This window comes from Episyrphus balteatus, chromosome 2, assembly GCF_945859705.1.
Source record: "Episyrphus balteatus chromosome 2, idEpiBalt1.1, whole genome shotgun sequence".
Classification (NCBI taxonomy): Eukaryota; Metazoa; Arthropoda; class Insecta; order Diptera; family Syrphidae; genus Episyrphus; species Episyrphus balteatus.
The window spans coordinates 84,832,865-84,848,889 of NC_079135.1; positions in this window are offsets into that span (position 1 = coordinate 84,832,865).

The following is a 16,025-nucleotide window of genomic DNA, read 5'->3' on the forward strand; positions in this document are numbered from 1 at the left end:
TTGTGCTCTGTGAGTCGATATCCTTCGCATACAATTCAATTGGAGTTGAAAAATTCATGTTTGAAGAAAATGACATTTCAAAATCTTTAAATCGTCATATCTCGTTAACCGAGCGTCTAAACAGTTCAAAACTTGCAAAATTCAAAATTCTCTAAAAACAAAACTACAACTCCAAAACTTATAGAAAATACATTTTTGTGCTCTGTGAGTCGATATCCTTCGCATACAATTCAATTGGAGTTGAAAAATTCATGTTTGAAGAAAATGACATTTCAAAATCTTTAAATCGTCATATCTCGTTAACCGAGCGTCTAAACAGGTCAAAACTTGCAAAATTCAAAATTCTCTAAAAACAAAACTACATGTCCAAAACTTATAGAAAATACATTTTTGTGCTCTGTGAGTCGATATCCTTCGCATACAATTCAATTGGAGTTGAAAAATTCATGTTTGAAGAAAATGACATTTCAAAATCTTTAAATCGTCATATCTCCTTAACCGAGCGTCTAAACAGGTCAAAACTTGCAAAATTCAAAATTCTCTAATAACAAAACTACATGTCCAAAACTTATAGAAAATACATTTTTGTGCTCTGTGAGTCGATATCCTTCGCATACAATTCAATTGGAGTTGAAAAATTCATTTTTGAAGAAAATGACATTTCAAAATCTTTAAATCGTCATATCTCGTTAACCGAGCGTCTAAACAGGTCAAAACTTGCAAAATTCAAAATTCTCTAAAAACAAAACTACATGTCCAAAACTAAGAGAAAATACATTTTTGTGCTCTGTGAGTCGATATCCTTCGCATACAATTCAATTGGAGTTGAAAAATTCATTTTTGAAGAAAATGACATTTCAAAATCTTTAAATCGTCATATCTCGTTAACCGAGCGTCTAAACAGGTCAAAACTTGCAAAATTCAAAATTCTCTAAAAACAAAACTACATGTCCAAAACTAAGAGAAAATACATTTTTGTGCTCTGTGAGTCGATATCCTTCGCATACAATTCAATTGGAGTTGAAAAATTCATTGTTGAAGAAAATGACATTTCAAAATCTTTAAATCGTCATATCTCGTTAACCGAGCGTCTAAACAGGTCAAAACTTGCAAAATTCAAAATTCTCTAATAACAAAACTACATGTCCAAAACTTATAGAAAATACATTTTTGTGCTCTGTGAGTCGATATCCTTCGCATACAATTCAATTGGAGTTAAAAAATTCATTTTTGAAGAAAATGACATTTCAAAATCTTTAAATCGTCATATCTCGTTAACCGAGCGTCTCAACAGGTCAAAACTTGCAAAATTCAAAATTCTCTAAAAACAAAACTACATGTCCAAAACTTATAGAAAATACATTTTTGTGCTCTGTGAGTCGATATCCTTCGCATACAATTCAATTAGAGTTGAAAAATTCATGTTTGAAGAAAATGACATTTCAAAATCTTTAAATCGTCATATCTCGTTAACCGAGCGTCTAAACAGGTCAAAACTTGCAAAATTCAAAATTCTCTAATAACAAAACTACATGTCCAAAACTTATAGAAAATACATTTTTGTGCTCTGTGAGTCGATATCCTTCGCATACAATTCAATTGGAGTTGAAAAATTCATGTTTGAAGAAAATGACATTTCAAAATCTTTAAATCGTCATATCTCCTTAACCGAGCGTCTAAACAGGTCAAAATTTGCAAAATTCAAAATTCTCTAATAACAAAACTACATGTCCAAAACTTATAGAAAATACATTTTTGTGCTCTGTGAGTCGATATCCTTCGCATACAATTCAATTGGAGTTGAAAAATTCATTTTTGAAGAAAATGACATTTCAAAATCTTTAAATCGTCATATCTCGTTAACCGAGCGTCTAAACAGGTCAAAATTTGCAAAATTCAAAATTCTCTAATAACAAAACTACATGTCCAAAACTTATAGAAAATACATTTTTGTGCTCTGTGAGTCGATATCCTTCGCATACAATTCAATTGGAGTTAAAAAATTCATTTTTGAAGAAAATGACATTTCAAAATCTTTAAATCGTCATATCTCGTTAACCGAGCGTCTCAACAGGTCAAAACTTGCAAAATTCAAAATTCTCTAAAAACAAAACTACAACTCCAAAACTTATAGAAAATACATTTTTGTGCTCTGTGAGTCGATATCCTTCGCATACAATTCAATTGGAGTTGAAAAATTCATGTTTGAAGAAAATGACATTTCAAAATCTTTAAATCGTCATATCTCGTTAACCGAGCGTCTAAACAGGTCAAAACTTGCAAAATTCAAAATTCTCTAAAAACAAAACTACAACTCCAAAACTTATAGAAAATACATTTTTGTGCTCTGTGAGTCGATATCCTTCGCATACAATTCAATTGGAGTTGAAAAATTCATGTTTGAAGAAAATGACATTTCAAAATCTTTAAATCGTCATATCTCGTTAACCGAGCGTCTAAACAGGTCAAAACTTGCAAAATTCAAAATTCTCTAAAAACAAAACTACAACTCCAAAACTTATAGAAAATACATTTTTGTGCTCTGTGAGTCGATATCCTTCGCATAGAATTCAATTGGAGTTGAAAAATTCATGTTTGAAGAAAATGACATTTCAAAATCTTTAAATCGTCATATCTCGTTAACCGAGCGTCTAAACAGGTCAAAACTTGCAAAATTCAAAATTCTCTAAAAACAAAACTACAAGTCCAAAACTTATAGAAAATACATTTTTGTGCTCTGTGAGTCGGTATCCTTCGCATACAATTCAATTGGAGTTGAAAAATTCATGTTTGAAGAAAATGACATTTCAAAATCTTTAAATCGTCATATCTCGTTAACCGAGCGTCTAAACAGGTCAAAACTTGCAAAATTCAAAATTCTCTAATAACAAAACTACATGTCCAAAACTTATAGAAAATACATTTTTGTGCTCTGTGAGTCGATATCCTTCGCATACAATTCAATTGGAGTTGAAAAATTCATGTTTGAAGAAAATGACATTTCAAAATCTTTAAATCGTCATATCTCCTTAACCGAGCGTCTAAACAGGTCAAAACTTGCAAAATTCAAAATTCTCTAATAACAAAACTACATGTCCAAAACTTATAGAAAATACATTTTTGTGCTCTGTGAGTCGATATCCTTCGCATACAATTCAATTGGAGTTGAAAAATTCATTTTTGAAGAAAATGACATTTCAAAATCTTTAAATCGTCATATCTCGTTAACCGAGCGTCTAAACAGGTCAAAACTTGCAAAATTCAAAATTCTCTAAAAACAAAACTACATGTCCAAAACTAAGAGAAAATACATTTTTGTGCTCTGTGAGTCGATATCCTTCGCATACAATTCAATTGGAGTTGAAAAATTCATTTTTGAAGAAAATGACATTTCAAAATCTTTAAATCGTCATATCTCGTTAACCGAGCGTCTAAACAGGTCAAAACTTGCAAAATTCAAAATTCTCTAAAAACAAAACTACATGTCCAAAACTTATAGAAAATACATTTTTGTGCTCTGTGAGTCGATATCCTTCGCATACAATTCAATTAGAGTTGAAAAATTCATGTTTGAAGAAAATGACATTTCAAAATCTTTAAATCGTCATATCTCGTTAACCGAGCGTCTAAACAGGTCAAAACTTGCAAAATTCAAAATTCTCTAATAACAAAACTACATGTCCAAAACTTATAGAAAATACATTTTTGTGCTCTGTGAGTCGATATCCTTCGCATACAATTCAATTGGAGTTGAAAAATTCATTTTTGAAGAAAATGACATTTCAAAATCTTTAAATCGTCATATCTCGTTAACCGAGCGTCTAAACAGGTCAAAACTTGCAAAATTCAAAATTCTCTAAAAACAAAACTACATGTCCAAAACTAAGAGAAAATACATTTTTGTGCTCTGTGAGTCGATATCCTTCGCATACAATTCAATTGGAGTTAAAAAATTCATTTTTGAAGAAAATGACATTTCAAAATCTTTAAATCGTCATATCTCGTTAACCGAGCGTCTAAACAGGTCAAAACTTGCAAAATTCAAAATTCTCTAAAAACAAAACTACTTGTCCAAAACTTATAGAAAATACATTTTTGTGCTTTGTGAGTCGATATCCTTCGCATACAATTCAATTGGAGTGGAAAAATTCATTTTTGAAGAAAATGACATTTCAAAATCTTTAAATCGTCATATCTCGTTAACCGAGCGTCTAAACAGGTCAAAACTTGCAAAATTCAAAATTCTCTAAAAACAAAACTACAAGTCCAAAACTTATAGAAAATACATTTTTGTGCTCTGTGAGTCGATATCCTTCGCATACAATTCAATTGGAGTTGAAAAATTCATGCTTGAAGAAAATGACATTTCAAAATCCTTAAATCGTCATATCTCCTTAACCGAGCGTCTAAACAGGTCAAAACTTGCAAAATTCAAAATTCTCTAATAACAAAACTACATGTCCAAAACTTATAGAAAATACATTTTTGTGCTCTGTGAGTCGATATCCTTCGCATACAATTCAATTGGAGTTGAAAAATTCATGTTTGAAGAAAATGACATTTCAAAATCTTTAAATCGTCATATCTCGTTAACCGAGCGTCTAAACAGGTCAAAACTTGCAAAATTCAAAATTCTCTAAAAACAAAACTACAACTCCAAAACTTATAGAAAATACATTTTTGTGCTCTGTGAGTCGATATCCTTCGCATACAATTCAATTGGAGTGGAAAAATTCATTTTTGAAGAAAATGACATTTCAAAATCTTTAAATCGTCATATCTCGTTAACCGAGCGTCTAAACAGGTCAAAACTTGCAAAATTCAAAATTCTCTAAAAACAAAACTACAAGTCCAAAACTTATAGAAAATACATTTTTGTGCTCTGTGAGTCGATATCCTTCGCATACAATTCAATTGGAGTTGAAAAATTCATGCTTGAAGAAAATGACATTTCAAAATCCTTAAATCGTCATATCTCCTTAACCGAGCGTCTAAACAGGTCAAAACTTGCAAAATTCAAAATTCTCTAATAACAAAACTACATGTCCAAAACTTATAGAAAATACATTTTTGTGCTCTGTGAGTCGATATCCTTCGCATACAATTCAATTGGAGTTGAAAAATTCATGTTTGAAGAAAATGACATTTCAAAATCTTTAAATCGTCATATCTCGTTAACCGAGCGTCTAAACAGGTCAAAACTTGCAAAATTCAAAATTCTCTAAAAACAAAACTACATGTCCAAAACTAAGAGAAAATACATTTTTGTGCTCTGTGAGTCGATATCCTTCGCATACAATTCAATTGGAGTTGAAAAATTCATTTTTGAAGAAAATGACATTTCAAAATCTTTAAATCGTCATATCTCGTTAACCGAGCGTCTAAACAGGTCAAAACTTGCAAAATTCAAAATTCTCTAAAAACAAAACTACAACTCCAAAACTTATAGAAAATACATTTTTTGTGCTCTGTGAGTCGATATCCTTCGCATACAAATCAATTGGAGTTGAAAAATTCATTTTTGAAGAAAATGACATTTCAAAATCTTTAAATCGTCATATCTCGTTAACCGAGCGTCTAAACAGGTCAAAACTTGCAAAATTCAAAATTCTCTAATAACAAAACTACATGTCCAAAACTTATAGAAAATACATTTTTGTGCTCTGTGAGTCGATATCCTTCGCATACAATTCAATTGGAGTTGAAAAATTCATTTTTGAAGAAAATGACATTTCAAAATCTTTAAATCGTCATATCTCGTTAACCGAGCGTCTAAACAGGTCAAAACTTGCAAAATTCAAAATTCTCTAATAACAAAACTACATGTCCAAAACTTATAGAAAATACATTTTTGTGCTCTGTGAGTCGATATCCTTCGCATACAATTCAATTGGAGTTGAAAAATTCATTTTTGAAGAAAATGACATTTCAAAATCTTTAAATCGTCATATCAAAACTTGCAAAATTCAAAATTCTCTAATAACAAAACTACATGTCCAAAACTTATAGATATACATTTTTGTGCTCTGTGAGTCGATATCCTTCGCATACAATTCAATTATAGTTGAAAAATTCATTTTTGAAGAAAATGACATTTCAAAATCTTTAAATCGTCATATCTCGTTAACCGAGCGTCTAAACAGGTCAAAACTTGCAAAATTCAAAATTCTCTAATAACAAAACTACATGTCCAAAACTTATAGAAAATACATTTTTGTGCTCTGTGAGTCGATATCCTTCGCATACAATTCAATTGGAGTTGAAAAATTCATGTTTGAAGAAAATGACATTTCAAAATCTTTAAATCGTCATATCTCGTTAACCGAGCGTCTGAACAGGTCAAAACTTGCAAAATTCAAAATTCTCTAAAAACAAAACTACAACTCCAAAACTTATAGAAAATACATTTTTGTGCTCTGTGAGTCGATATCCTTCGCATACAATTCAATTGGAGTTGAAAAATTCATGTTTGAAGAAAATGACATTTCAAAATCTTTAAATCGTCATATCTCGTTAACCGAGCGTCTAAACAGGTCAAAACTTGCAAAATCGTCGCCTGAGAATTGTTTTGTCGTATACGCCAATTTTGGAATTTTGGGAAATCGCATTTTAAGGTTTGAGCTTTTATAAAAAAAAAACTGGCCGATAGATTTTTTTCAATTTTTAATAGAATATTTTGTGCGATATCTTCTTTATATTTATGTTGTCAAAATTGTCACATCAATTTTAGTTTTCAAATTATCAAGGTTTTTATCCAAAATCAGTTTGTCGTAAACGCCACCAAAATCAACTTTTTTTTACATCCCGTACACGTACGACAAAGTAGGCGCACGTACAACATTCCAATACTAAAAAATAAATAAAAAAATTTTCACAGTTCGTTTTTATTTATTAATTAAATATTTAAAAAATAGTTTCTTATTACATAGAAGTAGTATTGGTTTGACTTAGAGGCTCAATTATTAAAATAAATATATCTAAAATAAAGAAAAACCAAAAAAATGACCATAAACATAAAAAAAAATTTAAAAAATGTCTTAACAAAAAATATAAGTCATCCTATGGCTATGAAATATGAAAGAAATAAAATAAAAATAAACCAAGTTTGGTTAAATTAATATATGGTCATAAATAAAAGTAAATTAAATAAATATCAAACTAAAGAATTTATTCTAATTTTTTGATTTGACGCTTCATAATATTTTTGGTCTGATTTAGGCATAAATATGAAAAGGCTTTTAATATCAATAATCTTATCCTTAGTTATCGAGTTAGATTTTTTAGTAATTTGAAGACTTTGGCTGAAAAAATTACAGGAGTTGCTATGGTAGACTTTTTATATGTTTTAAATATTGATGAGCTTTTATATTCCACTTTTCTACCGCTCGCTTTATAAAATAGTGTAAAAGTATCATCAGTATCATCAATTTGCAAAACAATAACGCAAATTTAGCGAAGAACAATGGCGCCTTAAAAAAATAATTTTCGACCAGCAGGTGTTTTTTGCGAGCGGGTGCAATAACAAAACTCACAGCAACCCTTTTTCGCTTCGTTCACAACAAAGCGCGTGAACGAAGAGGCGCCACGGGCTCGGCGCTTACGACTACTACAGTCGACTTGTTGATCTTGTGTGTTCGATACAAGATCAATAAGTATACAGCAATAAAACAGCAACCTTTTTTTCACTTTACTTCGTTGAAGACAGCGCGTGCGAACGAAGTGACAAGATCAATAAGTGTACAACAATAAAACTGCGATCTTTTTTCACTTCGCTCAAGACAACGCGCTTGAACGAAGCGGCGCCCGCGACCGACGGTCGACTTCTTGATCTTGTGTTCGATAGAAGATCAACAAGTGTACATATTTATAAGCGGTACTTGTGACCGAGGATGAGGTCAAGTATCTAGCGGCAGGAACAAACGACAAGAACCATGACAAAATTAAATACAACATTTGAGATGTCTCTCAGATGCACATTTTTCTTCCTTGCACCTCTAGGAATAGTGCAAAACCTCAAGTAGCGCAAAGCTTAATGCAGCCCTTAGTTTTTAAATTAATTGTCCTTATAGCACATGAAGTTCTTATTTTCAATAAATACTTTTCTAGCAGGTTTATTATATTTGTTTATATTCTATTTGGGTCATATACCTGCATACATGTAAGGCAAAACAAGTTCGAAATTTTCTACTCTATCTGTTTTGTACGACGTACGACAAACCAATACTGAAGAAAAAAAAGCTGAAAAATACATAGAATTTTTGTCGTAAACGCCAAAAGTTGGCGCTTACGACAAACCAACGCTAATCCGATGCTTATTTTGTGGATATACGACAAAATGCACACTAATTATCTCAGTAACGGTAAACGATAGGACAAATCTGATAACAGAAATGAAAAGAGAACGTTCTAAAACCTATTACTACATATCCAGTTTAAAAAAGTGCATTTTGGCGTTTACGACAAAACAACTCTCGGGCGACGAAATTCAAAATTCTCTAAAAACAAAACTACAACTCCAAAACTTATAGAAAATACATTTTTGTGCTCTGTGAGTCGATATCCTTCGCATACAATTCAATTGGAGTTGAAAAATTCATGTTTGAAGAAAATGACATTTCAAAATCTTTAAATCGTCATATCTCCTTAACCGAGCGTCTAAACAGGTCAAAACTTGCAAAATTCAAAATTCTCTAATAACAAAACTACATGTCCAAAACTTATAGAAAATACATTTTTGTGCTCTGTGAGTCGATATCCTTCGCATACAATTCAATTGGAGTTGAAAAATTCATTTTTGAAGAAAATGACATTTCAAAATCTTTAAATCGTCATATCTCGTTAACCGAGCGTCTAAACAGGTCAAAACTTGCAAAATTCAAAATTCTCTAAAAACAAAACTACATGTCCAAAACTAAGAGAAAATACATTTTTGTGCTCTGTGAGTCGATATCCTTCGCATACAATTCAATTGGAGTTGAAAAATTCATTTTTGAAGAAAATGACATTTCAAAATCTTTAAATCGTCATATCTCGTTAACCGAGCGTCTAAACAGGTCAAAACTTGCAAAATTCAAAATTCTCTAATAACAAAACTACATGTCCAAAACTTATAGAAAATACATTTTTGTGCTCTGTGAGTCGATATCCTTCGCATACAATTCAATTGGAGTTGAAAAATTCATGTTTGAAGAAAATGACATTTCAAAATCTTTAAATCGTCATATCTCCTTAACCGAGCGTCTAAACAGGTCAAAACTTGCAAAATTCAAAATTCTCTAAAAACAAAACTACATGTCCAAAACTAAGAGAAAATACATTTTTGTGCTCTGTGAGTCGATATCCTTCGCATACAATTCAATTGGAGTTGAAAAATTCATTTTTGAAGAAAATGACATTTCAAAATCTTTAAATCGTCATATCTCCTTAACCGAGCGTCTAAACAGGTCAAAACTTGCAAAATTCAAAATTCTCTAAAAACAAAACTACATGTCCAAAACTAAGAGAAAATACATTTTTGTGCTCTGTGAGTCGATATCCTTCGCATACAATTCAATTGGAGTGGAAAAATTCATTTTTGAAGAAAATGACATTTCAAAATCTTTAAATCGTCATATCTCGTTAACCGAGCGTCTAAACAGGTCAAAACTTGCAAAATTCAAAATTCTCTAAAAACAAAACTACAACTCCAAAACTTATAGAAAATACATTTTTGTGCTCTGTGAGTCGATATCCTTCGCATACAATTCAATTGGAGTTGAAAAATTCATGTTTGAAGAAAATGACATTTCAAAATCTTTAAATCGTCATATCTCGTTAACCGAGCGTCTAAACAGGTCAAAACTTGCAAAATTCAAAATTCTCTAATAACAAAACTACATGTCCAAAACTTATAGAAAATACATTTTTGTGCTCTGTGAGTCGATATCCTTCGCATACAATTCAATTGGAGTTGAAAAATTCATTTTTGAAGAAAATGACATTTCAAAATCTTTAAATCGTCATATCTCGTTAACCGAGCGTCTAAACAGGTCAAAACTTGCAAAATTCAAAATTCTCTAATAACAAAACTACATGTCCAAAACTTATAGAAAATACATTTTTGTGCTCTGTGAGTCGATATCCTTCGCATACAATTCAATTGGAGTTGAAAAATTCATTTTTGAAGAAAATGACATTTCAAAATCTTTAAATCGTCATATCTCGTTAACCGAGCGTCTAAACAGGTCAAAACTTGCAAAATTCAAAATTCTCTAAAAACAAAACTACATGTCCAAAACTAAGAGAAAATACATTTTTGTGCTCTGTGAGTCGATATCCTTCGCATACAATTCAATTGGAGTTGAAAAATTCATGTTTGAAGAAAATGACATTTCAAAATCTTTAAATCGTCATATCTCCTTAACCGAGCGTCTAAACAGGTCAAAATTTGCAAAATTCAAAATTCTCTAATAACAAAACTATATGTCCAAAACTTATAGAAAATACATTTTTGTGCTCTGTGAGTCGATATCATTCGCATACAATTCAATTGGAGTTGAAAAATTCATTTTTGAAGAAAATGACATTTCAAAATCTTTAAATCGTCATATCTCGTTAACCGAGCGTCTAAACAGGTCAAAACTTGCAAAATTCAAAATTCTCTAAAAACAAAACTACATGTCCAAAACTAAGAGAAAATACATTTTTGTGCTCTGTGAGTCGATATCCTTCGCATACAATTCAATTGGAGTTGAAAAATTCATTTTTGAAGAAAATGACATTTCAAAATCTTTAAATCGTCATATCTCGTTAACCGAGCGTCTAAACAGGTCAAAACTTGCAAAATTCAAAATTCTCTAAAAACAAAACTACAAGTCCAAAACTTATAGAAAATACATTTTTGTGATCTGTGAGTCGATATCCTTCGCATACAATTCAATTGGAGTTGAAAAATTCATGTTTGAAGAAAATGACATTTCAAAATCTTTAAATCGTCATATCTCGTTAACCGAGCGTCTAAACAGGTCAAAACTTGCAAAATTCAAAATTCTCTAAAAACAAAACTACAACTCCAAAACTTATAGAAAATACATTTTTGTGCTCTGTGAGTCGATATCCTTCGCATACAATTCAATTGGAGTTGAAAAATTCATTTTTGAAGAAAATGACATTTCAAAATCTTTAAATCGTCATATCTCGTTAACCGAGCGTCTAAACGGTCAAAACTTGCAAAATTCAAAATTCTCTAAAAACAAAACTACAACTCCAAAACTTATAGAAAATACATTTTTGTGCTCTGTGAGTCGATATCCTTCGCATACAATTCAATTGGAGTGGAAAAATTCATTTTTGAAGAAAATGACATTTCAAAATCTTTAAATCGTCATATCTCGTTAACCGAGCGTCTAAACAGGTCAAAACTTGCAAAATTCAAATTTCTCTAAAAACAAAACTACATGTCCAAAACTTATAGAAAATACATTTTTGTGCTCTGTGAGTCGATATCCTTCGCATACAATTCAATTGGAGTTGAAAAATTCATTTTTGAAGAAAATGACATTTCAAAATCTTTAAATCGTCATATCTCGTTAACCGAGCGTCTAAACAGGTCAAAACTTGCAAAATTCAAAATTCTCTAAAAACAAAACTACAACTCCAAAACTTATAGAAAATACATTTTTGTGCTCTGTGAGTCGATATCCTTCGCATACAATTCAATTGGAGTTGAAAAATTCATGTTTGAAGAAAATGACATTTCAAAATCTTTAAATCGTCATATCTCGTTAACCGAGCGTCTAAACAGGTCAAAACTTGCAAAATTCAAAATTCTCTACTAACAAAACTACATGTCCAAAACTTATAGAAAATACATTTTTGTGCTCTGTGAGTCGATATCCTTCGCATACAATTCAATTGGAGTTGAAAAATTCATGTTTGAAGAAAATGACATTTCAAAATCTTTAAATCGTCATATCTCGTTAACCGAGCGTCTAAACAGGTCAAAACTTGCAAAATTCAAAATTCTCTAATAACAAAACTACATGTAGAAAACTCATAGAAAATACATTTTTGTGCTCTGTGAGTCGATATCCTTCGCATACAATTCAATTGGAGTTGAAAAATTCATTTTTGAAGAAAATGACATTTCAAAATCTTTAAATCGTCATATCTCGTTAACCGAGCGTCTAAACAGGTCAAAACTTGCAAAATTCAAAATTCTCTAAAAACAAAACTACAAGTCCAAAACTTATAGAAAATACATTTTTGTGCTCTGTGAGTCGATATCCTTCGCATACAATTCAATTGGAGTTGAAAAATTCATTTTTGAAGAAAATGACATTTCAAAATCTTTAAATCGTCATATCTCGTTAACCGAGCGTCTAAACAGGTCAAAACTTGCAAAATTCAAAATTCTCTAAAAACAAAACTACAAGTCCAAAACTTATAGAAAATACATTTTTGTGCTCTGTGAGTCGATATCCTTCGCATACAATTCAATTGGAGTTGAAAAATTCATTTTTGAAGAAAATGACATTTCAAAATCTTTAAATCGTCATATCTCGTTAACCGAGCGTCTAAACAGGTCAAAACTTGCAAAATTCTAAATTCTCTAAAAACAAAACTACATGTCCAAAACTTATAGAAAATACATTTTTGTGCTCTGTGAGTCGATATCCTTCGCATACAATTCAATTGGAGTTGAAAAATTCATTTTTGAAGAAAATGACATTTCAAAATCTTTAAATCGTCATATCTCGTTAACCGAGCGTCTAAACAAGTCAAAACTTGCAAAATTCTAAATTCTCTAAAAACAAAACTACATGTCCAAAACTTATAGAAAATACATTTTTGTGCTCTGTGAGTCGATATCCTTCGCATACAATTCAATTGGAGTTGAAAAATTCATGTTTGAAGAAAATGACATTTCAAAATCTTTAAATCGTCATATCTCGTTAACCGAGCGTCTAAACAGGTCAAAACTTGCAAAATTCTAAATTCTCTAAAAACAAAACTACATGTCCAAAACTTATAGAAAATACATTTTTGTGCTCTGTGAGTCGATATCCTTCGCATACAATTCAATTGGAGTTGAAAAATTCATTTTTGAAGAAAATGACATTTCAAAATCTTTAAATCGTCATATCTCGTTAACCGAGCGTCTAAACAGGTCAAAACTTGCAAAATTCAAAATTCTCTAAAAACAAAACTACATGTCAAAAACTTATAGAAAATACATTTTTGTGCTCTGTGAGTCGATATCCTTCGCATACAATTCAATTGGAGTTGAAAAATTCACGTTTGAAGAAAATAACATTTCAAAATCTTTAAATCGTCATATCTCGTTAACCGAGCGTCTAAACAGGTCAAAACTTGCAAAATTCAAAATTCTCTAAAAACAAAACTACAACTCCAAAACTTATAGAAAATACATTTTTGTGCTCTGTGAGTCGATATCCTTCGCATACAATTCAATTGGAGTTGAAAAATTAATTTTTGAAGAAAATGACATTTCAAAATCTTTAAATCGTCATATCTCCTTAACCGAGCGTCTAAACAGGTCAAAACTTGCAAAATTCAAAATTCTCTAAAAACAAAACTACAACTCCAAAACTTATAGAAAATACATTTTTGTGCTCTGTGAGTCGATATCCTTCGCATACAATTCAATTGGAGTTGAAAAATTCATTTTTGAAGAAAATGACATTTCAAAATCTTTAAATCGTCATATCTCGTTAACCGAGCGTCTAAACAGGTCAAAACTTGCAAAATTCAAAATTCTCTAAAAACAAAACTACATGTCCAAAACTTATAGAAAATACATTTTTGTGCTCTGTGAGTCGATATCCTTCGCATACAATTCAATTGGAGTTGAAAAATTCATGTTTGAAGAAAATGACATTTCAAAATCTTTAAATCGTCATATCTCGTTAACCGAGCGTCTAAACAGGTCAAAACTTGCAAAATTCTAAATTCTCTAAAAACAAAACTACATGTCCAAAACTTATAGAAAATACATTTTTGTGCTCTGTGAGTCGATATCCTTCGCATACAATTCAATTGGAGTTGAAAAATTCATTTTTGAAGAAAATGACATTTCAAAATCTTTAAATCGTCATATCTCGTTAACCGAGCGTCTAAACAGGTCAAAACTTGCAAAATTCAAAATTCTCTAAAAACAAAACTACAAGTCCAAAACTTATAGAAAATACATTTTTGTGCTCTGTGAGTCGATATCCTTCGCATACAATTCAATTGGAGTTGAAAAATTCACGTTTGAAGAAAATAACATTTCAAAATCTTTAAATCGTCATATCTCGTTAACCGAGCGTCTAAACAGGTCAAAACTTGCAAAATTCAAAATTCTCTAAAAACAAAACTACAAGTCCAAAACTTATAGAAAATACATTTTTGTGCTCTGTGAGTCGATATCCTTCGCATACAATTGAATTGGAGTTGAAAAATTAATTTTTGAAGAAAATGACATTTCAAAATCTTTAAATCGTCATATCTCCTTAACCGAGCGTCTAAACAGGTCAAAACTTGCAAAATTCAAAATTCTCTAAAAACAAAACTACAACTCCAAAACTTATAGAAAATACATTTTTGTGCTCTGTGAGTCGATATCCTTCGCATACAATTCAATTGGAGTTGAAAAATTCATTTTTGAAGAAAATGACATTTCAAAATCTTTAAATCGTCATATCTCGTTAACCGAGCGTCTAAACAGGTCAAAACTTGCAAAATTCAAAATTCTCTAAAAACAAAACTACAACTCCAAAACTTATAGAAAATACATTTTTGTGCTCTGTGAGTCGATATCCTTCGCATACAATTCAATTGGAGTTGAAAAATTCATTTTTGAAGAAAATGACATTTCAAAATCTTTAAATCGTCATATCTCGTTAACCGAGCGTCTAAACAGGTCAAAACTTGCAAAATTCAAAATTCTCTAAAAACAAAACTACAACTCCAAAACTTATAGAAAATACATTTTTGTGCTCTGTGAGTCGATATCCTTCGCATACAATTCAATTGGAGTTGAAAAATTCATTTTTGAAGAAAATGACATTTCAAAATCTTTAAATCGTCATATCTCGTTAACCGAGCGTCTAAACAGGTCAAAACTTGCAAAATTCAAAATTCTCTAAAAACAAAACTACAACTCCAAAACTTATAGAAAATACATTTTTGTGCTCTGTGAGTCGATATCCTTCGCATACAATTCAATTGGAGTTGAAAAATTCATTTTTGAAGAAAATGACATTTCAAAATCTTTAAATCGTCATATCTCGTTAACCGAGCGTCTAAACAGGTCAAAACTTGCAAAATTCAAAATTCTCTAAAAACAAAACTACAACTCCAAAACTTATAGAAAATACATTTTTGTGCTCTGTGAGTCGATATCCTTCGCATACAATTCAATTGGAGTTGAAAAATTCATTTTTGAAGAAAATGACATTTCAAAATCTTTAAATCGTCATATCTCGTTAACCGAGCGTCTAAACAGGTCAAAACTTGCAAAATTCAAAATTCTCTAATAACAAAACTACATGTCCAAAACTTATAGAAAATACATTTTTGTGCTCTGTGAGTCGATATCCTTCGCATACAATTCAATTGGAGTTGAAAAATTCATGTTTGAAGAAAATGACATTTCAAAATCTTTAAATCGTCATATCTCGTTAACCGAGCGTCTAAACAGGTCAAAACTTGCAAAATTCAAAATTCTCTAATAACAAAACTACATGTCCAAAACTTATAGAAAATACATTTTTGTGCTCTGTGAGTCGATATCCTTCGCATACAATTCAATTGGAGTTGAAAAATTCATTTTTGAAGAAAATGACATTTCAAAATCTTTAAATCGTCATATCTCGTTAACCGAGCGTCTAAACAGGTCAAAACTTGCAAAATTCAAAATTCTCTAAAAACAAAACTACATGTCCAAAACTTATAGAAAATACATTTTTGTGCTCTGTGAGTCGATATCCTTCGCATACAATTCAATTGGAGTTGAAAAATTCATTTTTGAAGAAAATGACATT